Source organism: Rhinatrema bivittatum, chromosome 8, assembly GCF_901001135.1.
Source record: "Rhinatrema bivittatum chromosome 8, aRhiBiv1.1, whole genome shotgun sequence".
Taxonomy (NCBI): Eukaryota; Metazoa; Chordata; class Amphibia; order Gymnophiona; family Rhinatrematidae; genus Rhinatrema; species Rhinatrema bivittatum.
The window spans coordinates 242,857,657-242,885,175 of record NC_042622.1 but is presented as its reverse complement, the minus strand read 5'-3'; the positions used below and the strand labels follow the sequence as shown (position 1 = coordinate 242,885,175).

Genomic DNA, 27,519 nt, shown 5'->3' with positions numbered 1-27,519 from the left:
TGCCTGGTACCAGTACCCGAGTCTTGCTACAGTTCCTGCCTGGTTCCAGTATCCGAGTCTTGCTACAGTTCCTGCCTGGTACCAGTACCCGAGTCTTGCTACAGTTCCTGCCTGGTTCCAGTATCCGAGTCTTGCTACAGTTCCTGTCTACTGTTCTAGTCTGGTTCCAGTTCTCAGTCATGCTCATCAGCCTGCCCGCTCCAGTCTCAAGATCATCAACTCGCCTAAGTCCCAGCGGCTGGGCTCCTATGGGCTCCTCCCGGGGGAGCACCAGCTTCCAGGGTGAAGAGCACCTCTACGTCCTGCCTGAACATCTGCCTCCCGGCCTGCGGTGCACCAGAGACATTGAATACCTTTCCCAGTCTCTTGCAGGTCGGCCCAAGGGTCCACTAAATTGAGACTCCATAACAATTGCCTACCAGGAAAGAGTTGGGAGTATACAACCTCAAGACAGATTTCAAGCATGTTTGGAACAGATACACAGAACATAAGAATATGCCATACTGAGTCAGACCAAGTGTCCATGAAGCCCAGCATCCTGTTTCCAACAGTGGCTAAACCAGGCTACAAGAACCTGGCAAGTACCCAAACACTAAGCAGATCCCAATCTACTGATGCCAGTAATAGCAGTGGCTATTTTCTAAGTCAACATCGTTTAACTACAGCATGGTTTATTTTTCCCTATATGCAACACCTTGCACTTATCCACATTAAATTTCATCTGCCATTTGGATGCCCAATTTTCCAGTCTCACAAGGTCTTCCTGCAATTTATCACAATCCCCTTGTGATTTAACTTCTCTGAATAATTTTGTATCATCTACAAATTTGATTACCTCACTCGTCATAGGGCAGTAGAAAGGGTGAGGGAAGGAGACAATCGGGGATAGTCAAATGTTTGTGGTGGCTCAGCAGGCAGGAGCAACTGGTGGACTGGGTGGGCCAAGAGGCCTTTCTCTTCTGCAAACTACTATGAGAGCTGTGTCTTGCTCTTCTGGCCACAAGAGGGCACTCTACTACTGAGGGAAATCAGAAAACAACTCCAGTGTTGAAGTTTCTTTGTTTTTTAATTTATACTTTATTATTTTCTTCAATGAATAACATCATGGAAACATAAGAAAATATATGTTACAATTAGATCAATTTTTAACAAATTCTAATCCAAGATAATCATTATTATTTTATTTATTTATTTATTTATTTAAAAGGTTTTATATACCGACATTCATCAATGATATCACATCGGTTCACAGCGTAACATAAAACTAGTGCCTGTAGCGGCGCTTTACATCGAACAGGTTTAACATAATACAATTAAAACATATTGAAACATAATAACTAGAGAGTAAAGGAAAGGTGGGGGAAATAAAGATTTAAACTAAAATTAAAATAACATGTTTACAAAAGGGTAAAAGAAGAAAAAAAAGGGGGGGGGAAGTGACAGAAGAATAAAGTTAGATTAATAAATTATTGTAGGGAAAAGTGACAGAAGAATTATTGTAGGGAAAAGTGACAGAAGAATAAAGTTAGATGATAAATTATTGTAGGCAAAGATTGCAGGTATATACAATATGTACAATTATAGGGAATAACATAATTTAACATTTGTGCAGGGTAAGGGGTGAAGGTGAGGAGAAGGGAGGGGAGAGGAGGGATAGGAAGGGGGGTAGGGTAACACAAAAGGGAGGGAGGGGAGGTGGGTGTATGCTTTAGTGATAAGCCAGGTCGAGGGGGGAACAGAGATGAGGGGAACATAGATGAGAGCAAGGAGAATTTATGTGTATGCTTTGGTGAAGAGCCAGGTCTTAAGCTTTCGCTTGAAAGTTTTAGAGCATTCTTCTTGTCGAAGTTCGACTGGCATTGTGTTCCAGAGGATTGGCCCGGCGATCGATAACGCACGGGCTCTCGTGGAGGTTAATTTGTAGAGTTTGGGCGAGGTGGTGGGCATGGTGGCGAGATGAATGTGTCTAGTGGGTTTATTAGATTGGTGAAATCGGATGGTGTCATTAAACCAATTCACATATCAACATAATATGGGGGAAAAAAGGAAAAAAATATTTAGATATTCATCTCTATATATAATTATATTTAGCAATATAATACCCATTTTTAAAACTTATGGGCATTACTGGAGAAGCAATATTAATGGAGAGAAGGAGTTTTCTTTATTTTAATGAACGTCGCTCTCTGATATCTCGACTGGATTCTTATCTATCAAAAACGTTTCCAAATGTGCAGGATCAGAAAATCCACATTTTTTCCCTTGATATGTTAGATAACAAGAGCAGGGAAACTTTAAAAAGAAAGTTGCACCCAATGCTAGCACTCGAGTCTATTTAAGGATAAAAAATACTTCCTCCTTGCCTGGAGGGCACGCGCCAGATCCGGGAATATTTGGGTTTTATGTCCGCAGAATAAAGCGTCTTTATTTCTAAAGAACGTTTTGAACAAATTATCCTTGTCCCGCTCAGCCATAAACGAAACAGAGAGCAATATTGAAGTTTCTGAAGAGACTTAGGTGGAATAAGGTGGGGTGTGGTCAGAGAATCCTCTTATACTACATAATAGGGGTATGCACAAACATTCATTTAGGGTTTGTTTGTTTTTTGGGGGGGGGGGGGGCTCCATTTATATGAAACATAAATTAAATAAAAGAAACAAACAAAAAAAAAGTTGTCCAGTCCCTGCCCACCACAAAAAAAAAAAAATCCTCCTGAGCCTTTCTTCAGTGCCTCCAGCCTCCCCTAGATCCTGAAGAGGAAAAGGGTAAACAGTGGAGTGCCTCAGGGATCTGTACTTGGACCGGTGCTTTTCAATATATTTATAAATTATCTGGAAAGGAATACGAGTGAGGTTATCAAATTTGCGGATGATACAAAATTATTCAGAGTAGTTAAATCACAAGCAGATTATGATAAATTGCAGGAGGACCTTGTGAGACTGGAAAATTGGGCATCAAAATGGCAGATGAAATTTGATGTGGACAAGTGCAAGGTGTTGCATGTAGGGAAAAATAAGCCTTGCTGTAGTTACACGATGTTAGGTTCCATATTAGGAGCTACCAACCAGGAAAAAGATCTAGGCATCATAGTGGATAACACATTGAAACCGTCGGCTCAGTGTGCTGCAGCAGTCAAAAAAGCCAACAAAATGTTGGGAATTATTAGGAAGGGAATGGTTAATAGAACGGAAAATGTCATAATGCCTCTGTATCGCTCCCTGGTCAGACCGCACCTTGAATACTGTGTACAATTCTGGTCGCCGCATCTCAAAAAAGATATAGTTGCGATGGAGAAGGTACAGAGAAGGGCAACCAAAATGATAAAGGGGATGAAACAGCTCCCCTATGAGGAAAGGCTGAAGAGGGTAGGGCTGTTCAGCTTGGAGACGAGACGGCTGAGGGGGGATATAATAGAGGTCTTTAAGATCATGAGAGGTCTTGAACGAGTAGATGTGACTCGATTATTTACACTTTTGAATAATAGAAGGACTAGGGGGCATTCCATGAAGTTAGCAAGTTGCACATTTAAGACTAATCGGAGAAAATTCTTTTTCACTGAACGCACAATAAAGCTCTGGAATTTGTTGCCAGAGGATGTGGTTAGTGCAGTTAGTGTAGCTGGGTTCAAAAAGGTTTGGATAAGTTCTTGGAGGAGAAGTCCATTAACTGCTATTAATCAAGTTGACTTAGGGAATAGCCACTTTTATTAATTGCATCAGTAGCTTGGGATCTTCTTAGTGTTTGGGTAATTGCCAGGTTCTTGTGGCCTGGTTTGGCCTCTGTTGGAAACAGGATGCTGGGCTTGATGGACCCTTGGTCTGACCCAGCATGGCAATTTCTTATGTTCTTATGTTCTAAAAATGAAACAGGATACAATTCCCCATTTTGTTTCAACAAAAGCGCATCCTCGTTCCACACGTGGTAAGAAGAAGAGGAGTGGGCATTTAATGATACAGAAATGTGCACATGGTTATGACAACGTTTGCTGTCTGAATTTCTGTGCAATAAGTTCATTAATTTACATTGAGAAACAGTTTTTTCACCTATAGACGTTTAGAACAGGCAGAAATCACTGGCAAGTCAACTTTCAAAATGCTCAGTGTCAACCAATGGCAGGGCAGCTTTCAAAATCCTTGATGACGCCAGAGTGTGCAGCGAGCTCCCTGAGATCTCAGCAGACCTGAACTGGCCCGTTCCCCTTATTTCTGTACTTATGAACATTTGATGTTCTGACTTCTGCCAGGTTTCATCTCAAAGTGGATTACAGAAATGAAGGCTTAGGCAGGTGTAGCTTGGTTAATGGCATTAATACTGAGTGCCACTGTATGGCAGAAGGTCCAAGCGTGAGAAATAACTTTACTGTTCTGATGAGCTGGCTGGGGAAAGGCCTGCTTGACTAGCTGTGCCTTGGCTTTTTCCCCCGTTTCCCTGTAGGAAATAAGGGATTCTGGGTATCGGGGGGGCGTGTCAAGGGCACATGAAAAGTATGTTCTGGGGGTCATTGGAGAGCTCTATTTGTGGCACAAATTTGAATGAAATTGGATTACTGATTGGGGGATGGGGGGGGGGGGGCAGACAGACAGACGAGCTTATAAAGGAGGATTTTGGATGAGATCACGGTGCTTCTGGATTGTAAGACAGTCCTTGCTTCAGCAGGCACATATCTGATGTCTCTGCTAGGAAAAAGAATTGTATGCGTAACCCCTGGGCTAATGTCCCCTTGCAGGTCTCCCAATGACCACGACTCAGTCCATGGGCTTAAGTGTGTAACTTCCCTCTCCTGATGTTAAGCCTTTCCAAACGTCCGAGCGTCCCTGCACTTTCACTCTTAGGCCACGAGTGCTGAACTTTAGTTAATTCGCCATTTAAAGTCTCTTGTACACCGCAGTAATAATTGCGCTGGAAACAACTGATAGAAAATTTGATGAACATGTTCAGTTACAAGTCCTTCCTCTACAGCTCATTTACAGCTTTCGTTCTTTCAATAAATCTCTGACTTTAAGCTTCCAGTTAATTTATGCTGTTACTGACGTCAATTCATTCTCTTGTGCTTGATCCTTTCCAATGAATGTGGTAGTTCTGAAGCTTCCTCCCAGAATTTTGTGGGTAGGATGATCACTCCCAGTTTAGATAAGTGTAAGCCCCATTTGGCATATCTTAGTCCAGTTGTTCAGTCCTCTCCTTTCTCCTTGTTTTCCTCCTCCCTCCACCCTGCTGATGATGATAAGGTCATGCTTAATTAACACTTGATAGCTGCCACTGGTCTCCTCTGTCCTCCCCATTTCTTCACCAGAAATGGATGAAGATTTATTCCTCTGTAGGACTTCCAATAGACCACGGGATCTCTCTCTGTGAGAGACTCCCAGCGCCTTAGGATCTTATTACCCTGAGCCCCTGGATGCTAGGGGATGCAGGGAGGTTGCAAAACTAGAAATCAGGACAAATAAAGAAAACCCAAATAGGAGGAAAGAAGGATGGATAAAGCTTCCTTCACCCAAACTCAATAGGGCAAAAAGGACATTAAGAACATAAGAAATTGCCATGCTGGGTCAGACCAAGGGTCCATCCAGCGCAGCATCCTGTTTCCAACAGTGGCCAATCCAGGCCATAAGAACCTGGCAATTACCCAAACATTAAATACATCCCTTGCTACTAATGCCAGTAATAGCAGTGGCTATTCCCTAAGGGGCCGATGCAATATTAAATGCGGAAAGTGGGCGCTGACTTTTCAGCGCCCGCTTTCTTAACGTGTGCATGGCGCCCGCAAGGGGGGCGCCATGCAATAAACAAATTAGGGGGTCGCACTAGGAAGGAGGTGCTAGGGTCGCTTGCGCGACCTTAGCGCCTCCTTGCTAACACTGACCCCACGGTTACCAGCGGTCTGCCGGTTATGAACACCAACGCCGGTAACCATGGGGTTACGTTAGCAAGGAGGCGCTAAGGTCGCACAAGTGACCCTAGCCTCCTTGCTAGTGCGACCCCCTAATTTATTGCACGGCGCCCCCCTTGCGGGCGCCGTGCACGCATTAAGAAAGCTGAGCACACTGTATTGCATTGGCCCCTAAGTCAGCTTGATTAATAGCAGTTTATAAACTTCTCGTCCAGGAACTTGTCCAAACCTTTTTTAAACCCAGCTAAGCTAACTGCCTTAACCACCTCCTCTGGCAACAAATTCCAGAGCTTAATTGTGCGTTGAGTGAAAAAGAATTTTCTCCGATTTGTTTTAAATGTGCTACTTGCCAATTTAATGGGGTGCCCCTAGTCCTTCTATTATCTGAAAGAGTAAACAACTGATTCACATTTACCCATTCTAGTCCTCTCATGATTTTGTAGACCTTCATCATATTCCCCTTCAGCCTTCTCTTCTCTAAGCTGAAGAGCCCTAACCTCTTCAGCCTTTCCTCATAGGGAAGCCGTTCCATCCCCTTTATCTTTTTAGTCGTCCTTCTCTGTGCCTTCTCCAGTGCATTTAAATGTTTTTTGAGAGACGGCGACCAGAAGTGAACACAGTATTCAAGGTGTGGTCTCACCATGGAGCGATACAGAGGCATTATGACATTTTCCGTTTTATTCACCATTCCCTTCCTAATAATTCCCAACATTCTGTTTGCTTTTTTGACTGCCGCAGCACACTGCACCGACGATTTCAAGGTATGATGCCTAGATCTTTTTCCTGGGTGGTAGCTCCTAACATGAAACCTAACATAGTGAAACTATAGCGTGGGTTATTTTTCCCTATATGCAACACCTTTCACTTGTACATATTCAATTTCATCTGCCATTTGGATGCCCAATCTTCCAGTCTTGCAAGGTCTTCCTGCAATTCATCACAATCTGCATGTGATTTAACTACTCTGAATAATTTTGTGTCATCTGCAAATTTGATCACCTCACTCGTCGTTCCCCTTTCCAGATCATTTATAAATATATTAAAATGCATCCATCCCAGTACAGATCCCTGAGGCATTTCACTGTTTACCCTTCTTCAAAAAGAAAACTGATCATTTAGTCCTACTCTGTTTTCTGTCTTTTAACCAGTATGCAGTCCATAATAGGACATTGCCTTGTATCCCATGACTTTTTAATTTTCTAAGAAGCCTCTCATGGGGAACCAATGCGTTTGTAGACACTTGGGCCAAGGTAAAGTTGGTGCAACCTAAAGAGAGGAGCCCTGCATGTCCCCACTATCGGCAGGCGATCCAGATGAAGCTTCGCCTCTACCAGCTCTCGTTCCCCTTGGGTTGAGCCTTTGGGTGCCGCAGCCAGCAGGTCTTAGGTGGGGCCTCTACTGATGGCAAAGAGATTCATTGAGGTAGCTGGGTTGAAGAAAACAGAGGCCAGGCATATCTGGATACGGGCTGTGGTCAGTGGCAGGTGGCAGACAGGAATATCCAGAAGCAGGCTGAAGAGATGAAGACTAAGACACTGGAACTGAAGACAGATGTTGTTATGGCAACTCGCACTACTGTCAAGTAGAGGGACTTGTTGCTGAGGCGAGTTGAGACCAGAGCATTGCTCTTTTATAGGGGCTTAAGCGGTCATCATCAACAGGGTCCACGGGGGATTTACCGCCACAGTCCCTTTAAATAGAAGAGGTGGCGGATGTGCCTAGGGAGCGGCACGGCACTCACAGCTGGCAGTGCCCAGCCACGTGTACAGACGGCATTCAGGGAGGCATGGCTGGTTGGGCCGGTGACATTCCGCTTCGTTGGAAGGTGATGTCATGAACATCGAAGCCAGCGGGAGCTCAGCCAAGAAGTGAGAGTGGTGATTTGCAGGGTTAGTCTGCAGACCGCCAAATGTAACAAGAACTTTGTCAAACACCTTCTGAAAATCCAAATAAACCACATCTACTGGCTCATCTTTATCCAAATGTGTATTAACCCCTTAAAAAAAATGTTGGAGATTTGTGAAGCAAGACTTCCCTTGGGTAAATCCATGCTGACTGTGTTCCATTAAACCATGTCTTTCTATATGCTCTGTGATTTTGTTCTTTAGAATAATTTTTTCCACAATTTTTCTCAGCACTGAAATCAAGTTCACCGGTCTATAGGTTCCCGATAACGCCTGTAGCCCTTTTGAAATATTGGGGTTACATTGGTCACCTTCCAGTCTTCGGTACAATGGACGATTTGAATGCCAGTTTACAAATTACTGAAATAAATCTGAAATTTCATTTTTTAAGAAGGTACCCTTTACTCTATTCCATATCCAGGCCTCATCCCTAGAAGCCTAAGGCTCCTTTCCTCAGGAACATCACAAAAACAGGAGCAGGCATAGAGACATCCTGCCTCCTGAAAGGGCTAATTCAAAATCCACATCCCAAAATGGTGACCCTGGCTTTTATGCTCTAGTGGCTCCATCATTGCAGTCTCCCACATGGGGGAGCTACACCCAACTAAAATCCATAATATATCGGGCTTGGTAGTGTGTCCGTCAGTGCTTGCGCATGTTCTCCATCCCGCTGATAGATGGTGCTATAATATATCGGGCTTGGGGCGCAGGCGGCTCCCTGGACACCTTGGAGGTTCAAACACGCCGCAATTCCAGGTACAAGAGGTACTCCTGGGGGAATTCTGCAGCGGCCATCGCAGGACAGGCTGAAAATAGCTGAGGAGTCCCTGGCATGTCGCGATTGGAGCGCGTCCCGTGGCACCGCTCTGTTCACAGCGAAGATGAAGGCCCGGCATACCATTCGCGGTGAAAAGGGAAGGCCCCCGTGTGCTGCGATCGGCGTACCCGGGCCTTCATCTTCACCGCGAACGGAGCGTGTGCCACGGGAATAGCTCCGTTTGCGGCATGCCGGGGTCCCCACTACTATTTTCTGTGAGCAGTGCACCGGGCCTTCATGTTCACCGCGAACGGCGCATGCCAGTGAGAGAGAATGTGTGTCGGGAAGGGAAGGGTGGGAGAGAGCATGGGGGGGGGGATGCCGGTGAGAGAGAATGTGTGTCGGGAAGGGAAGGGTGGGAGAGAGCATGGGGGGGGGATGCCGGTGAGAGAGAATGTGTGTCGGGAAGGGAAGGGTGGGAGAGAGCATGGGGGGGGATGCCGGTGAGAGAGAATGTGTGTCGGGAAGGGGAGGGTGGGAGAGAGCATGGGGGGGGATGCCGGTGAGAGAGAATGTGTGTCGGGAAGGGGAGGGTGGGAGAGAGCATGGGGGGGATGCCGGTGAGAGAGAATGTGTGTGTGTGTGTGTGTGTGGGGGGGGGGGTGTGACAGAGACCATGGTTGGTAAGAGGGGGGTGGGGAGAGTGTGAGAGAGAGCATGGGAGGTAAGAGAGGGTGGGTGGGGGGATGCTTGCGTGTGGGTTTCAGAGAGAGGGAACCTATATGAGGGGAGGGGGATGCCGGTGAGAGAGAAATTGTGTACGAGAAAGGAGAGGGGGTGTGGGGGAGTGCGAGAGACAGCTTGGTTGGTAAGAGGGGGAGTGTGGGGGATGCTTGAGTGTGGGTTTCAGAGAGGGAGCCTATATGAGGGGATGTGTGTGTGCGAGAGAGTGCGGGAGCCTGTATGAGGGTGTGTGTATGTGGAAGGGACACTCTTACAGTGAATTTCTAGGGAAATTCTGTTCAAAATATTTAAAATTCTATAACTTTAAGTAATAACTTTTTTCTTTAATAATTTAAACTGTAATTACTTAAAGACTGTCATGTAAATTGTGTTATTTTGACTAATATAAAGTTTGCATAATTTTGCATAATTTTCAGTTTTTGTGTGCAGAATTTTACATTTTTTTCTGCAGAATTCCCCCAGGAGTAAAGAGGAACGTGAAACTAACGCAGATAGCCCTGGCTTTAGCAAATGTGCCTCCACGTCCCTTGCCCTGTGTGAAAACAATTTCATTTTTCCTTTTCAAATATCGCTTCCATACAAGAGCATATGTGCCAATAAAAAAGCTCGCCGCCCGGGCGTAGAACGGGTACAGTTGCCAGTACTACTATAGTAGGAACTCATAGTTTTCTCTACGTATGCATAAACTCCCCGTTCTGCTCATTCACCAGATGTGTTGATTGCTTTTCCTTTTCTTTGTATTTATTTTTAAGTGAATATGATCAACCTATAAATGTGACACCTGCATTTCTGTTTGCGCATAATAAGTTGGAGCACAAGAAAATATCACAATTTAGCCAACTTCCAAGTCTGCAGTCAAGTCTTTTTTAGGTTTGCTGGGTATTCATACCTTGCAAGGGAATTGGCGTCTTCTCTCGATCCTTTGGGCTGTGTGGTTTTAATGCCTTTTTTTTAGACTTCTCTGTGATGAAGGAAGCTCTGTAACCTTCTAGTGGGCACCAAGGGGCTTACGGAACTCATCAAGGCCAGAAGGTCCCAATTTTGGTGAGAGAAACAGTGAAGCTTTTTGGCCAAAAGAGGGAGCCCTCCACTCTTCTTAAGGCAGGGAGAGCTGAACTGTTTACTTCAGGTGGTTTCCTCCATAAGAGCTTGGAAATGGCAAGAAGGAATAAGAGAATACGTAGAAAAAAATCCAGGTTGAGAGGCAGGTAAATTAATAAAGGGTTGCGCCACACTCTGAGCCTCCTACAGACATCCATGTACCAGCTCTGGGTTATCTTAAGCAAACAGTGACTGCTAAAAATGGAAAGCTGCCCCCTTAAATTTCAAAGCCACTCACCACAGGGCAGAGCCCTCTTTAAAGGAAGCTTGCTCATAATACAGGGGGTCCATACAGCCATAGAGATACCTTCACCTTATTTATGGCTAACTGAAAGGCATCTGGAGCGATCAGCAGCCCCCTTCCTCAGGCTGACACACTGCCCTCTCCATTCCCTGCCGTGATTTTATTTCTCTAGCCATGTTTTAGATGTTAATAGCTAAGGTTTATTGGCATGGGTCGGTCTTGACCTCTTCATACAATCCCTGCAAAGCTGAGATCAGGACAGCCCGGGTTAGATAGGAACAGATGCTACAAGTGCACGTGGCTACTTCTTTAGTTGTGCATCCCTGCGATGTTAAATGTTTCAAAATCATCTGTTTTGGTTTTTTTTCTAGTTACAGAAACAAGTTCGCTGAATGGAACCGTCAGTCCACAAGGTACTGGAGGAGATAAAGTGTGGATGTGGCATGTGCGTGCATGGTCCTCTGCATGTCCCTACAGCTCAATCAGAGGGTGCCTGCACTCAGGGCACAGAGAAAAGACCCACGGGCATGGGACAGCAGTCCTGAGAGTAAAGCCAGATGTGACTCACAGATGCCCTGGCTTCATCAGGCCAAATGGAACATTCTGGACTTAGAAGCCCAGATTTGATCTGAATGGGCTGGCCCATCCTTGGTTAATCATATTGTAATTCTGGCTTTTTTTCTGTATGGATTCCATTGTCATTGAATTTAAGAAAGAATTTAAGCAGCTTTTAAACTAGAACAAAGGGGAAAGCCGACAGTCGCTCAGCAGCGCATGGTTCGGAGAGAGGTATCTTCAAAGGATACTAATGATGCATTAGAATTAGGGCATCCCGACAGTGAGGTTCCAATAATTAGAAAAGTAGTCCAAGTGCCTCTAACTAAAAACTCACCTGAGTGAAAAATTCTAACTTATCCCTATCAATTAAAAAGCAGAATGAAAATACAAACAAAAAACAACTTTGAAATGTTTGTATGCTAATGCCAGAAGTCTAAGAAGTAAGATGGGAGAATTAGAATATATAGCAGTGAATGATGACATAGACTTAATTGACATTTCAGAGACATGGTGGAAAGAGGATAACCAATGGGACAGTGCTATACCGGGGTACAAATTATATCGCAATGACAGAGAGGAGCACTCGGGAGGAGGTGTGGCGCTTTATGTCCGGGATGGCATAGAGTGAGACTAAATGGTGTGAGACTAAATACAAAATTGAATCTTTATGGGTAGAAATCCCTTGTGTGTCGGGGAAGACTATAGTGATAGGGGTATACTACCGTCCACCTGGTCAAGATGGTGAGACTGACAGTGAAATGCTAAGAGAAATTAGGGAAGCTAACCAAATTGGTAGTGCATTAATAATAGGAGACTTCAATTACCCCAATATTGACTGGGTAAATGTATCATCGGGACACGCTAGAGAGATAACGTTCCTGGATGGAATAAATGATAGCTTTATGGAGCAATTGGTTCAGGAACCGACGAGAGAGGGAGCAATTTTAGATCTAATTCTCAGTGGAGCACAGGACTTGGTGAGAGAGGTAACGGTGGTGGGGCCGCTTGGCAATAGTGATCATAATATGATCAAATTTGATTTAATGACTGGAAGAGGAACAGTGTGCAAATTCAAGGCTCTCGTGCTAAACTTTCAAAAGGGAAACTTTGATAAAATGTGAAAAATTGTTAGAAAAAAACTGAAAGGAGCAGCTACAAAAGTAAAAAATGTCCAAGAGACGTGGCCATTGTTAAAAAAATTCCATTCTAGAAGCACAGTCCAGATGTATTCCACACATTAAGAAAGGTGGAAAGAAGGCAAAACGATTACCGGCATGGTTAAAAGGGGAGGTAAAAGAAGCTATTTTAGCCAAAAGATCTTCATTCAAAAATTGGAAGAAGGATCCAACAGAAGAAAATAGGATAAAGCATAAACGTTGGCAAGTTAAATGTAAGACATTGATAAGACAGGCTAAGAGAGAATTTGAAAAGAAGTTGGCTGTAGAGGCAAAAACTCACAGTAAAAACTTTTTTAAATATATCCGAAGCAGAAAGCCTGTGAGGGAGTCAGTTGAACCGTTAGATGATCGAGGGGTTAAAGGGGCACTTAGAGAAGATAAGGCCATTGTGGAAAGATTAAATGATTTCTTTGCTTCGGTGTTTACTGAAGAGGATGTTGGGGAGGTACCTGTAATGGAGAAGGTTTTCATGGGTAATGATTCAGATGGACTGAATCAAATCACGGTGAACCTAGAAGATGTGGTAGGCTTGATTGACAAACTGAAGAGTAGTAAATCACCCGGACCGGATGGTATACACCCCAGAGTTCTGAAGGAACTAAAAAATGAAATTTCAGACCTATTAGTAAAAATTTGTAACTTATCATTAAAATCATCCATTGTACCTGAAGACTGGAGGATAGCAAATGTAACCCCAATATTTAAAAAGGGCTCCAGGGGCGATCCGGGAAACTACAGACCGGTTAGCCTGACTTCAGTGCCAGGAAAAATAGTGGAAAGTGTTCTAAACATCAAAATCACAGAACATATAGAAAGACATGTTTTAATGGAACAAAGTCAGCATGGCTTTACCCAGGGCAAGTCTTGCCTCACAAATCTGCTTCACTTTTTTGAAGGAGTTAATAAACATGTGGATAAAGGTGAACCGGTAGATATAGTATACTTGGATTTTCAGAAGGCATTTGACAAAGTTCCTCATGAGAGGCTTCTAGGAAAAATAAAAAGTCATGGGATAGGTGGCGATGTCCTTTCGTGGATTGCAAACTGGCTAAAAGACAGGAAACAGAGAGTAGGATTAAATGGACAATTTTCTCAGTGGAAGGGAGTGGACAGTGGAGTGCCTCAGGGATCTGTATTGGGACCCTTACTTTTCAATATATTTATAAATGATCTGGAAAGAAATACGACGAGTGAGATAATCAAATTTGCAGATGACACAAAATTGTTCAGAGTAGTTAAATCACAAGCAGATTGTGATAAATTGCAGGAAGACCTTGTGAGACTGGAAAATTGGGCATCCAAATGGCAGATGAAATTTAATGTGGGTAAGTGCAAAGTGACGCATATAGGGAAAAATAACCCATGCTATAATTACAAAATGTTGGGTTCCATATTAGGTGCTACAACCCAAGAAAGAGATCTAGGGTCATAGTGGATAACACATTGAAATCGTCGGTTCAGTGTGCTGCGGCAGTCAAAAAAGCAAACAGAATGTTGGGAATTATTAGAAAGGGAATGGTGAATAAAACGGAAAATGTCATAATGCCTCTGTATCGCTCCATGGTGAGACCGCACCTTGAATACTGTGTACAATTCTGGTCGCCGCATCTCAAAAAAGATATAATTGCGATGGAGAAGGTACAGAGAAGGGCTACCAAAATGATAAGGGGAATGGAACAACTCCCCTATGAGGAAAGACTAAAGAGGTTAGGACTTTTCAGCTTGGAGAAGAGACGACTGAGGGGGGATATGATAGAGGTGTTTAAAATCATGAGAGGTGTAGAACGGGTAGATGTGAATCGGTTATTTACTCTTTCGAATAATAGAAAGACTAGGGGGCACTCCATGAAGTTAGCATGGGGCACATTTAAAACTAATCGGAGAAAGTTCTTTTTTACTCAACGCACAATTAAACTCTGGAATTTGTTGCCAGAGGATGTGGTCAGTGCAGTTAGTATAGCTGTGTTTAAAAAAGGATTGGATAAATTCTTGGAGGAGAAGTCCATTACCTGCTATTAAGTTCACCTAGAGAATAGCCACTGCCATTAGCAATGATTACATGGAATAGACTTAGTTTTTGGGTACTTGCCAGGTTCTTGTGGCCTGGATTGGCCACTGTTGGAAACAGGATGCTGGGCTTGATGGACCCTTGGTCTGACCCAGTATGGCATGTTCTTATGTTCTTATGCACGTGGCTACTTCTTTAGTTGTGCATCCCTGTGATGTTAAATGTTTCAAAATCATCTGTTTTGGGTTTTTTTTCTAGTTACAGAAACAAGTTCGCTGAATGGAACCGTCAGTCCACAAGGTACTGGAGGAGATAAAGTGTGGATGTGGCATGTGCGTGCATGGTCCTCTGCATGTCCCTACAGCTCAATCAGAGGGTGCCTGCACTCAGGGCACAGAGAAAAGACCCACGGGCATGGGACAGCAGTCCTGAGAGTAAAGCCAGATGTGACTCACAGATGGCCTGGCTTCTATCAGGCCAAATGGAACATTCTTGACTTAGAAGCCCAGATTTGATCTGAATGGGCTGGCCCATCCTTGGTTAATCATATTGTAATTCTGGCTTTTTTTCTGTATGGATTCCATTGTCATTGAATTTAAGAAAGACAAAAGGTCACACACTCCCCTCCTTGCTCCTGTTTGTAAATCATCTCAGTCAATTAATGTATCTTTTTTAACAAGAGATTCAGTCCTTCTGCTTTGGCATTGCTGTTACATTGGAGTAGCCTAGTGGTTAGCACAGTGGGCTATAAGCCAGGAGAACAGAGTTCAAGTCTCACTGTCACTCCTTGTGACCTTGAGCAAATCACATTGCCTCAGGTTCAAATTTAGACCAGGATTCCTCATTCTGTACAGGGGGTAGTCCAGTGATAGCCTGCAGCTGGCCACACCACGGCGGTGCAGCTGTGTTGCTGCTGTGTTGCTGCTGGCGATAATGTTCTAAACATTATCACCAGCAGTAATGCTGCTGGCCTAATCCTCTCCTCCAACTAATTTCAATGCTACCGCTGCCATAATGGCCTTTTGTGGGTTAGAAAATAACCCTGGTAGATTGTAAGCCCTCTGGGGATAGGGCAATACCTACAGTACCTGAATGTAATCCACTTTGATAGTGCCGAAAAAAGTGTGAAAAGCAGAATATAAAAAATCTAAATATGTGTTCCCACAATGAGAAGGTTCAAGCAGATTCTCTCAGTCATGCTGTAGTTGACCCAGAGAGTGATCCATATTTCATGGGTGGAGTGGCAGGGTATTAACACCCTCTCCCCAAATCATACAGGTTCTCAGCCAAAAGGACAAAGGCAAACATCCATAGCTCAGACCCTGTACTTGGATCCCAGTGAAAAAAATATCAGGCTGAGAGCGATATTCAAATGTACTCGATCTGCAGAAAGCCACAGTATAAATGTTTGTCTAACCTGCTCTTAAGAACCTCCAGTATGTTCACCCCCACCCTGTGCCCCATCTTCATGTATTTATTATTTACTTTTGATAATCCACTTTTTATTGCAAAACCTCAAAACAGATTACAATTTAACATGGTGTTGATGTTTTGTATCTGTTACTTTATCCTGTGCATTCCCTTCTCCATTCACCCTCCCAATAATACACAAACCCACAATCAATCCACTAACCCGTATCAATAGATCAAACCCAGCACACTTATAATTAAAAAAAGAATCCCTGCCTCTCAACCACTTTCATCTTAATCCCATTCCCTTTCCATCACGATATGCAGCATCCATCTTTCCACAGTAATTCTGCCTATATATATTTGCAAATACCCAAGAACTCACAAATTAAGAAACTTCCCCAATTCCCTGCTTCCTATGCTGATAGTTCCCACAAAAAACTACCTTCCCCTGTCTAAACTTTTCCTAATCTCTACCTTAAATCTCCCTTGCTGTTATTCCAGCCTGTCGCTTCTTGTCCTTTCCCTAAATTCACTCTGACCCCTATGTATTGAATGCTACCAACTGACTCCAAGTCATCTGGTCAGGTTAAGCCAGGTCTGGTCTTATCCTGTTCCATATTTGGATTTGTAGTTCCTGCTGACTGTTAGATACATTGAAATTACAAGCCCAGAGACTAACTTGGCTTAAAAACTAGGAGTAACCCTACCGGCCCAGAGGACAAGTAGCCTGCTCATCTGCTAAGGTTGGCACTTCGCCCCAGCTCAACCAGAGAGGCTCCATTGCATGAATGGAATACTGTACTTCTGATTTTCCCATCGATTTGTATAAGAAAATCAGAAGTTCAATGGTCCAAAACCAGGACTGGATTAGCCTGTTTGGTTGAGCTAGGGTGAGAGGGCAACCCTGTTGTGTGCTTCACAGATATTTCATGTTTAGCCAGGAGCTTTTCTGTGGCTTGATTTGTTTTCAGCCAGGACATGGAATGGCTGAAGGCAGACTCAAGCTTGGTTTGCTTGGCCAAATACCAACGTGCCAGTCTCCCCCCTCCACTATGCTTGGCCTATTTAATACAGAAAAGGAAAAAGAAAAGAGATAATGAACTTTATTTTTGTAACCCGACTCCCTGATATCTCCCAGTTACTGGTTGACACGTAAACCTTTTGCTTTTTCACATTGACTGTTAATAAGGTCACGAAACACCAGCTGCACCTCTGAGCTCCAACTCTACACTTTTTGCATTGCTTTAGCCCTTGGGAGAGCTGCTGTATAAGGCTCGGTTTTCATCTCTATTACTGCTGCTTTGGACTCTACATTTCTCCCAGAATTATAAGAACCTGCTTTTAGATGGTGCTTTCTCCTGTATTGCCCACCTGTAGGGTAGGGGACTGCCGCATGTTTCTAGACTACATGGAAGCTTCCAAAGGGAAGAAAAAGCAAATTTGATAATGGTAGTTCCTGGCTTACAGTTATTGAGATGTATCACCTCCAGCACAGGCTTTATGACCTTGGGACAAGTCACTTTTTCTTCCTGTGCTTGGGCTCTAATCCTGGCTCTGCCTCCCTATGTGACCTTGGAACAAATCACCATCTCCTTGAGGTCTAATCCCAGCTCTCTGACTCTCTATGTGACCTTTAGGTGAGTCACATTTACTCCTTATGCTTGCGTCTTAATCCCAGCTCTGTCACTGACTCTCTCTGTGATCTTGGAACAAATCATTTTATCTTCCCGAGCCTCAGTTCTAATTCCCAGCTTTGTCAAAGAAGGTAACTGACATTGAACAAGCCACATTTTCCATTTATTCCTGTTTCTTGAGGCACAATGGATCTAAACTAACAACAGTAATAATCACGGCTATGGTAATAATAATATTGTTCTTTCTTCCCTTTCCTCCTGGGAGGGCTTTCACTCAGCTCAGGAACCACCCCAGAGCTGGCTGCATGCATGGCTCTGCAGAATTAAATTACAAAGTGAACTGGGCACTTGTTAGGAGAAAATGGGTAATGCAAATCTGAATCATTCCTATTAATTGATTACATTTCAATATTTACCCACCCATGTAATGCCATAACATTGTACACATAAATATGTTCCACCCAAAAGTAATGGAGACTTTCCCGGACATGGACACACGCACATCCACAGTCCCCGCAAATCCATGGAGCCCCCCCACCCCCCACCCCCCACCCCCAAAAAAATCCACCCGTCGGAATCCTCACATGGCCTGACAACCTGGTGTGGCTAGAACAGCAAACACCAAAGTTATTAAAGGGACACACACACATACACACACACACACAAGTTATTAAAGGGACACACAAACACACATACACACACACATACATATACACACACACACAAGTTATTAAAGGGACACATACACACACACACACATATATACACACACACACACACAAGTTATTAAAGGGACACACATACACACACACATACATACACACACACACAAGTTATTAAAGGGACACACAAACACACATACACACACATACATACACACACACACACACAAGTTATTAAAGGGACACACACACACACATACACACACACACACATATATACACACACACACACACACAAGTTATTAAAGGGACACACAAACACACATACACACACACACACATACACACACACATACATACACACACACACACACAAGTTATTAAAGGGACACACACACACACACTTAGTGGCAAAACTGGACATGTTTTTGAACCCCAAGTTCACAATCGTGTTTTTTTTTTCTTTTCTTTTTTAGCCCAGCCAGCACCAAAGGGCCTGGCTCAGAACCCAGGGCTGGTGGCTGTACTTTGTATCTTCATATCCATCCTGGTCATTGCCATAGTGGTTGCGGCCGTCAAGATCTGCCGCAGGAGGGAGCAGCAGTTCCAGAAACTGGATGAAGTGCCCATGGTACGTAGTCGGGTGGTGCGGGCGAAAAGGGGGCGACTTTTGCCAGGGTCGAAACTAGGAACGAGCAGGAGGGGCATCTGCTCAGGAGGGAAGGAATAGGAAAGAAAATATGCAAGTGTGGGCTGACAGTGGATGAAAAGGCAAGCAGGGTGCTGCTATCTTCCCATCATCTAGGTTGGTTAGGGAAGAGAAGCAAGGGGGAGGAAGAAAAGAGTGTGGATCAGGCTAGGGATAGGAAGCCATTAATACACCTGCTTGTCCCAAATGCTAAATTGTTTAGTTATGGCTCTGCCCTCGATCGTGACATGAACATGCCTTCCATTATGCACACTCCACTTAGGGAAGTGGCTTGGCATTCTCTCTGCCATTTCTCCCATGAGTTTTCTTTTTTGACATTTTTTGGTCCTCCCTAGATTTTTCCAGCCAATCTGAGCAAAATGAAAGAAAAGAGAAAGTTTCCTGTGAAGAGTGGTGGGTTTCTGCAGACTGATTTTTGCCAGGAGAAAGTTTCACTTCCCATGTCTTCTTACCCAATTTACTATGAACTCACTAATAGGCACACTGGGAGCTGGCAAGTGTCTGCTCTGGAAAGGGAATTTTATTGATGTACCAAATGCTGTGTAATATGCATTCTTGCTTGGCAAATCCAAGATCCGCTGTTAATTATAAAGAAAGCACACCCTGCAATTAGGTCATTTGCAGATTAAGCAATTATTTTATAATGGTTCACAGCGTAAGTAAATCGTAACCCTGATCACAAGTCTTATCGCCATAAGACGATGCGTGCAGGGTTAGTTTGACCATTAACTGAAACGTTTTGCCTTGGTAAATATTTTCTCTAATCTCTTTTCATCTAACTTCCTTAGCATGCTAATTGTAGTAAATGCATTCAAGGGCAAGCAAGGCTTGTGCTGGAAAGCATGACAGTTCAACTTATTTCAAAGCCTGCTTGACAATCCAAACAGGATTTGAGGAAAAAGAAAGAAGTTTGTATTGGTTTCCATATATTGTTTGTATACAAACATCCTTGCAACTAATGTTTCAATGATGGAAAAAATGATCAGGCAACAGAGCAGACCAATTAATTCCAGCATCTCTTTCTGCAAGTTTCTTCATGCTGTTCTTATTCTGAGCATTCAGTTGTGTCCTCATTGTTTTACATTTCTTATACTTTTACCCTTTTTATGAGTAAAGGTAGTGCACACTTTATTAGGGCTACATTCTGTATTTTGAAAGACTTCTGTTCAACTATTTGTACTGTAGTCATACTTCAAATGCATCAGTGTGATATCTGTAGTGAGTTCTGATGATGATCAGCACAGCAGACTTCTGTTCAGCTATTTGTACTGTATTCATACATCAAATGCATCAGTGTGATATCTGTAGTGAGTTCTGATGATGATCCCCACAGCAGACTTCTGTTCAGCTATTTGTACTGTATTCATACATCAAATGCATCAGTGTGATGTCTGTAGTGAGTTGTGATGATGATCAGCACAGCCCCACTCACAGTTTATTTCAATTCATGATGGTGGGAGAAAGTTCCACAATTACAGAAGTGAGACAGAGATAAATTAGTTTTTACCTGATAATTTATTTTCCTTAAGTCCAGTCAGACCAGTCCAAGTGAATGGCTTATGATCACCGACCAGCATATGGAGACAGAAATCATAAGAACATAAGATTTGACATACTGGGTCTGACCAAAAGTCCATCAAGCCCAATATCCTATCTCCAACAGTGGCCAGTCCAAGTCACAAGTACCCAAACATTAAATAAATCCCATGCTACTAATGCCGACAACAAGCAGTGGCTATTTCCTATTGATTTAGAGCACTTTATGGATTTCTTCAAAAACGTATCCAAACCTTTTGTAAACCCAGCTACACTAGCTGTCTTAACCACTTCCTCTGGCAATGAATTGAAGACCTTAACTGTGCATTGACTGAAAAATAATTTTCTCCGATTTGTTTTAAATGTGCTATTTGCTAACCATGGCATGCCCCCTAGTATTTGTATTATCTGAAAGAGTAAATAAGTTTCACATTTACCCGTTCAAGTCCTTTCATGATTTTGTAGACCTCTATCATATCCTCCCTCAGTTGTCTGTTCTCCAAGCTAAACAGCCTAACCTCTATAGCCTTTCTTTATAGGGGAGTTGTTCCATGCCTTTTATCATTTTGGTTGCTCTTCTCTGTACTTTATTCAGTGAACTATATCTTTTTTTAGATGCAGCGACCAGAATTGCACACAGTATTCAAGGTGCAGCCTAATTATTGAGCAATACAGAGGCATCCTGACATCCTCTGTTGATTTGCCATTCCCTTCCTAATAATTCTTAACTTATTAAGACGATTTCAGTGTAATATCAACTATGACACACAGATCTTTTTCCTGGGTGGTAACTCCTAATATGGAACCTAATATCGTGTAGCACAGCATGGGCTTTTTTTCCCTGTATGCATCACCTTGCATTTGTCCATATTAAATTTAATCTGCCATATAGACATCCAATCTTACAGCCTCACAAGTTCCTTCTGCAATTTATCATAATTTGTTTGTGATTTAAGTATTCTGACTAATTTTGTGTCATAGGTTTACTTAAGTTTTTCTTAGGTTTACTTAAGACAACTTTTATAATCATCCATGCTGATGTCAGCATGCCAGTATTACCTATAACAAGATAACTTTGACATTTTTTAATTCCCTGATCTTAATTTAATTTTAACTTTTTTTTTAACCAGAGGTATTCCAATAACCAAGCTAGAAATGAAAACAATTACAAAAGCAGAACTACTGCACCTGCTTTGTATGAATATTGCAGAATACACTTTTCTTCCCGCAGTCCAACTGAAAAGTAGATGGGGTTTGGCTGCATACAAAGGATCCTGGACTGTTCTGACTGGATTCAAGGAAAGGAAATTGTCAGGTAAGAACTAATTTCTCCTTCCTCTTCATCCAGTCAGATCATTCCAGACGAATGTTTGCAGGAGGATCTTGCAAAAGGCTAGGCACTTTATTCTTTGAAGATGCAGGTTACAGTTATTGCATGCTACAAGTAGCTTCTAATGGGTAGGACCTTGTTTTCTCATCCAGATATTTCTATTTTCTGAAAAGATTCATGCTTGTTAGACCTTCAGTACAGATTCCAGTTCCATCCTGGGACCTGAATTTGGTGTTGACATTTTTATCAGCTCTGCAGTTTGAGCATATTAGGGGAATTTTGCTTTGAAGTTGATATTTCTAGTGGCTATTTGTTCATCCAGAAGGATATTGGAGTTGCAGGCGTTATCTTGCAGAGAACATTTTTTGATGTTCACTAAGGATATGATCAAGATTCGTACGGTGCCTTCTTCTCTTCCAAAAGTAGTTAATGATTTTCACTTGAATCAGGAGGTATGTTTGCCTTCGTTTAGTAAACATGCAGATTTGACAGAATGCAGATTACTCCACTACTTAGATGTGAGGAGAGCTCTTTTGAGATATTTTAAGGTCACAAATGGTTTTTGAAAATCAGAACATCTATTTGATTTGTTCAGTATAGTTAGGAAAGGTGAGGCAGCTACTAAGGCTTCAAAAGCACGTTGGATTAAGGACATCATTATAGTGGCATATATGGATAGTGACAGATTAGAGCGCATTCCTCTAGAGCTCAGGCAAAATCATGGACAGAGCTGTGGTTTATTTCACCACAGGAGGTTTGTAAAGCAGCAACTTGGTCTTCTCCTCCACATTCCTTTTTGAAGCATTATCATTTGGATGTGTGCACCAAGTAGGAAGCTTCGTTCACCTTGGAGGTGTTAAGAGTAGGTTTGGCAGGGTCTTGCTACTATTTCTGAACAGGGTGAGACACTGCCAAACCTACTTTCAACACCTCCAAGGTGAACGAAGCTTCCTACCTGGTGCACACATCCAAATGATAATGCAGTAGAAAGCTTCTTAGCCTTTAACAGATGATAAACGTTTTTGACTAGATGAGTCTTCTCAAGGGCCACGCCATAAGATAAAACCAAGCCAGATGCTCATGTGAAACTGGACCCTGGAGACTAACTCTCTGTGTTGCGAGAACTGCTACAGTTTTCTGGGCCACAACCTGATCAGGTCTGTTTATTAAGGGCACTGTTGCCAGTCCGCAGCCACCAGAAATACCAGACCCAGATGCCCTGAAATCCTCTGAATCACTCTCTTTATCAAGGGCCATGGAGGAAGCATGTACAGAACCGCCCCTGTTGGCCAACGCTGAATCAGAGCATCTAACCTGGATGATCAGATCACCTCTCTTTTTTCTGGATGAAAAATCTTCTCACCTTCACATTCTTGTTAGGTGCAATCAGATCCATCAGAGGGACTTCCCACCTGGCTACAATTTGATCGAATGCCGCATGAGATATGGATCACTCTCTGGGTCAACTACAGCATGACTGAGAGAATCTGCTTGAACATTCTCCATGCCTATGTGTGAGGCCAAAATTACCTTCAGATTTCTTTCTGTCCACCTAAGCAGCAAATTTATCTCTTCTAACTTCTGCACACTTTTGGTTCCTCCTTCATGGTTCATATACACTACCATTATGGCATTATTGGACATTATCCTGACTGCCTGACCTATTAGAAGTGACTTGAAGTGCAGAAGAGCTAAGCCAACCATATTGTTCTGGTTTCCAAATGATTGATGCACCATTTTGACTCCTTCTCTGACCACTGATCTTGAGCAACTTGACCAGGCAATGAGCTCCTCAGACCACAAAGCTGGCATCTGTTATCATTGCCACCCAAGATGGGGTTCAAGATCCACTCCTAATTCCACATTTCTGGAATTTAACCTCCATTGTAAACTTATCCTGACCTTCTCTGGCACCAGCAATCTTATGGTGTAAATTTGAGACTGAAGATCCCACCTGGAAAGCAATGTCCTCTAAAGAGCTTCAAGTGCACCCTTGCCTAGGGCACCAGATCCAATACCATTGCCATGGATTTGAGAAACTGCAGATAACTCCACACCATCTCTGTTGAGGGAGTGCTAGGGAGTGGTCCCGATTCCAGGGAGGTCAGTGTGCCCTTGGACCACAGCACGACTGCAGAGGAGCTCCGAGGAAGTGCCGAGGCAGGCAAGACATGTCCAAGCATGGGCGGACAAGCGGAAGACCAGGAGTCTGACCTCCGCCGATCCTGAATGCATCAGAAGAGACCCAATAATGCAATGCCGGTCTCTGGGGTAGCCCTCCAGCCACTCGATAGCTCTTTCGGACCTGCACCTGGAATCGGCAGATGCGACAGGACGGACAGAGGTCGAGGACAGACTCGGAACAAGACAAAGATACTTGGAGACATGTTCGAGGCGAAGACACTAGGTGAGGCAGGCAGAGGCTCAGGGTGAAGAGGAGGACCCAGGCAACTCTCGTAGCAGAGTACAGCCGGAGACGGCTTCAGTGATCCTGCGTGGGAGACGCACCTGACAGGCCATCTGGAAGCCAGAACTCCAGTGATCTGGTGTGACCGATACACCTGACAGGTCATCTGAAGGCAGAGTCCACTGGGGAAGGCTAGAGTTGGCCCCAGAACCTGAAACATTTGAAACAAATAGCTGGGGTGTACAGGACGTCTGGAGAAAGGACATCAGAGGAGAGGAACATCGATGAAGACATTTGATGAGTCGATAGATGACAGCAAAGTTAAAACTCAGAATGAAGAGGAATCCGGGCAACACTCAAAGCAGGATCCAGCCCAGGCAGAGGCTTCTGTGACCCAGTGTGATCGATGCACCTGACAGGTCATCCAGAAGATGAAACTTCAGACACATGTGGAAGATGCACCAGAAGGTTATCTAGAAGCAGAAATTGGCGGGAGAGCTAGGAGTCGAATCCGGAACCAACAACATCTGAGGACAAGGGCATCCAAAGAGAGGAGCTGGAAGAGAAGGACGTCTGGAGATGTAACATTGGAAGACAAGGACATCAGGGACATCTGAAGACGAGGACGTCAGGGACATCTGAAGATGAGGACACGGGATCTGATGAGAGACCAGGAACCATGGATGAAGACATGACGAAGGAACAGGAACCACAGAAGAAGACGACAAGGGAATTCCCATGAAGAACGGAGTGCCTTGAAGAAGCTGGAGATGAAGAGAAGTCCAAGAGCACTGGAGGACTGGTGAAGGGCCTTTTTATAGGGCTGAAGAGGAGACACCCTGATGACATCATCGAGTGGGACTGCGGGGCTACTCCCATCGCGGGTCCTTTAAGAAGGCAGGAGAGGCGCAGCCACACACCTAGGAGGCAGGACCAAGGACAGTAGCATCCATGCTACGAAGAGGAAGCAGGAGCGGCACCAGGCTGCAAGGCAGGAATGGGCATCGGCGGCTCCTCTAGCCACAGAAGGAATGGCAGCGGCGGCCACTGGGCTGCGAAGAGGAGGCTGGAGGCGGCGGCCCTGCCCGCACAGGGGAGAAGATGACGTCAATGGCTCCCGGGCCGCGAAGGTGCCAGCGACAACAGCAGCCTCCAGGCTATGTGGAAGCGGATGGCATGGGAGGTCTCCAGGCCGCAGAGGCTGAATGGCAGTGGATCTTGAAATATAAATCTATTTTTCTGATAAATTACCAAACATTTACAGGGAAATTTAAAAAAGAAAACTGCCCCAAGGGATAGAACTCTAGGTTTTAACAAGAGGAATTGTTTTCTCCTCATTTGAGTACTTCTTGAAACGTCTGGAAATACCTGGATTTTTTGACCGCAAAATGCAACATCTTTGTTTCTAAAATATTTCTGAAAAAACACATTTTTATTCTGCTCACTACAAAAGGATACCAAAAGTGTAGCCCTAGTAGGAATATCATCTATAGATGCCTCTAAAAAAGAGGTCAAATTAGGGCTATCCCCCTGTAATATATCCATCTCCTCTTCCTGATCTGCTGCCCTCAGCTTAAAACCAGGAATATAATATAATTTAGAAATAGCCATTTCTCTTACTGATGTAATGGATAATACTTTACTTAAATGTTTTCTAAATAGTTCAGTAGCAGATATTAATCTTGAAACAGGAAAATTTAGAAAGCGAAGATTCCTCATATGGATCTCATTCTCCAAATTTTCCATTTGTTTCTGTAGCATTAAACTATCTTTCATAAAAGCAGAATTAGTCGACTGTAATGAGGCTACTTGAGATGTAATAGTACCTGAAGATATCTCTAAATTTATTATACGTAATTTTGCTTGAAAATTTACCAAACTGAGCTGTTGAAAGGGATAATGATTTTTCCATGTTAACTAATAAATACCACACATCAGCTAATGTTACTTTCTGGGGGTCTAGGTTAAAAGAACTCAGACTACCAGTCTGTAAAAGAGAACCTGATTCTAAAGAGCCAGGTTCCCTTAAGGTAACCTGCTGCCTTTACAAACTTGTCATATTAAGCTGGGAATTAGCAGTCAATGAAAGAGAATTGTCCATAGCAGCATGGGGTAATGGTGGCTGGTTAGGACTCTCTGGGGAGCCTGAAGAAAAGGACATTTCAGGTATAGAGTTCCTCATTAACTGGCTTACCCATCGCTCCATGTGTTGATCTATTGGACCTCTCACTGTCCCCAAGCCTGCGGATGAAGTCACGAACTTTGTTTTCTTCTTCCTACCCATAAACTCTGGTATTCAAGAGGAAAGAAATCCGCAATAAGGGGCAAGCCTCTTAGGCATGCGGCTTCGGCAGCGCGCCGGTGGTTGTGCGCCGCAGCCTCGGTGGTTTTATCGGGTCTTCAAGGCCCGGATGCTGATGTCATCAGGGGGGATCGGGTCTCATCGGAGTTCGAACAAGACACAGATAGATGGTAAGCCTTTCAATCAAACTCCTCCAGCCAGCAGTCCTCTGACCAATCTCCCCATCAGGGGAATGCTCTCTCCAGATAGCCTCCGGATTTCCCCCCGCAGCCTTGGTGGTTTTATCGGGTCTTCAAGGCCCGGATGCTGACGTCATTGGGGTGGGGGGGGGTGGGCGGGTCTCACCGGTATTCGAACAAGACACAGATGGTAAGCCTTTCAATCAAACTCCTCCAGCCAGCAGTCCTCTGACCAATCTCCCCATCATGGGAACATTCTCTCCAGATGGCCTCCCCAGGACTCCATATTTACTAGCAAGGCTCAGTTCACAAGGCAACTAGGATTCCAAAAAATTGGACAATGTTCGGCCGTCCACTACTTCTAGAATAAATGTGAACTTCAGGTTATTGTGGCGAGACCGATTTTCCAAGCCTTCTAACCGCTCCTCCTGTTTTGTCAAAGCCGCTTGAATGGCAGTGATATCCATTTTTGCACTGAGTAGACCATCCTGCTCATTAGAAACCCGCTGCTCGGCTTCAGCCATGTGCCACTCAAATCCAGATAATGTCGCAGAGACATAATCAATTTTTCCGCAATTTTTTTAAAACTCTGGATCCAACGCGCCTACCACTATCGATTTTAGTTCACTGACCGCCATCATCTGAGCTCTGTCCCGAGCAATTTCCATGCGGCTGTCGGCCATCTTGGGGGACCCCGGCTTTGCTTTCTCTTTATTCTTTTTTGCAAGCCTAGATGACATCGCCCGAGGCAGGTAAGCTTCCAAGGGGATGCAGGAAGTATTCCAAAGTGCTGATAATTATGTTTTGAGTGGAAAAACAAAAAAGTGAAATAGCTGCGGGTGGCAGGGTGAGAGGCCCAAGCGAGCAGTATCCTACATATCCCGCTGCTCTCACAGCATAAGAACATAAGAACATAAGAAAATGCCATACTGGGTCAGCCCAAGGGTCCATCAAGCCCAGCAT

The 27,519-nt window shown here is 43.8% G+C and overlaps 1 long non-coding RNA gene across 1 annotated transcript in view; it reads left to right on the top strand.

The window, feature by feature from the left end:
- LOC115098055 overlaps positions 1 to 27,519 on the top strand; it is a 78,656-nt gene that overhangs the window by 39,877 nt on the left and 11,260 nt on the right. The window contains exons 3-5 of the long non-coding RNA XR_003858404.1: positions 11,012 to 11,053; positions 14,643 to 14,684; positions 18,570 to 18,724. This is a non-coding gene — a long non-coding RNA (uncharacterized LOC115098055). The remainder of the gene's footprint in view (positions 1 to 11,011; positions 11,054 to 14,642; positions 14,685 to 18,569; positions 18,725 to 27,519) is intronic.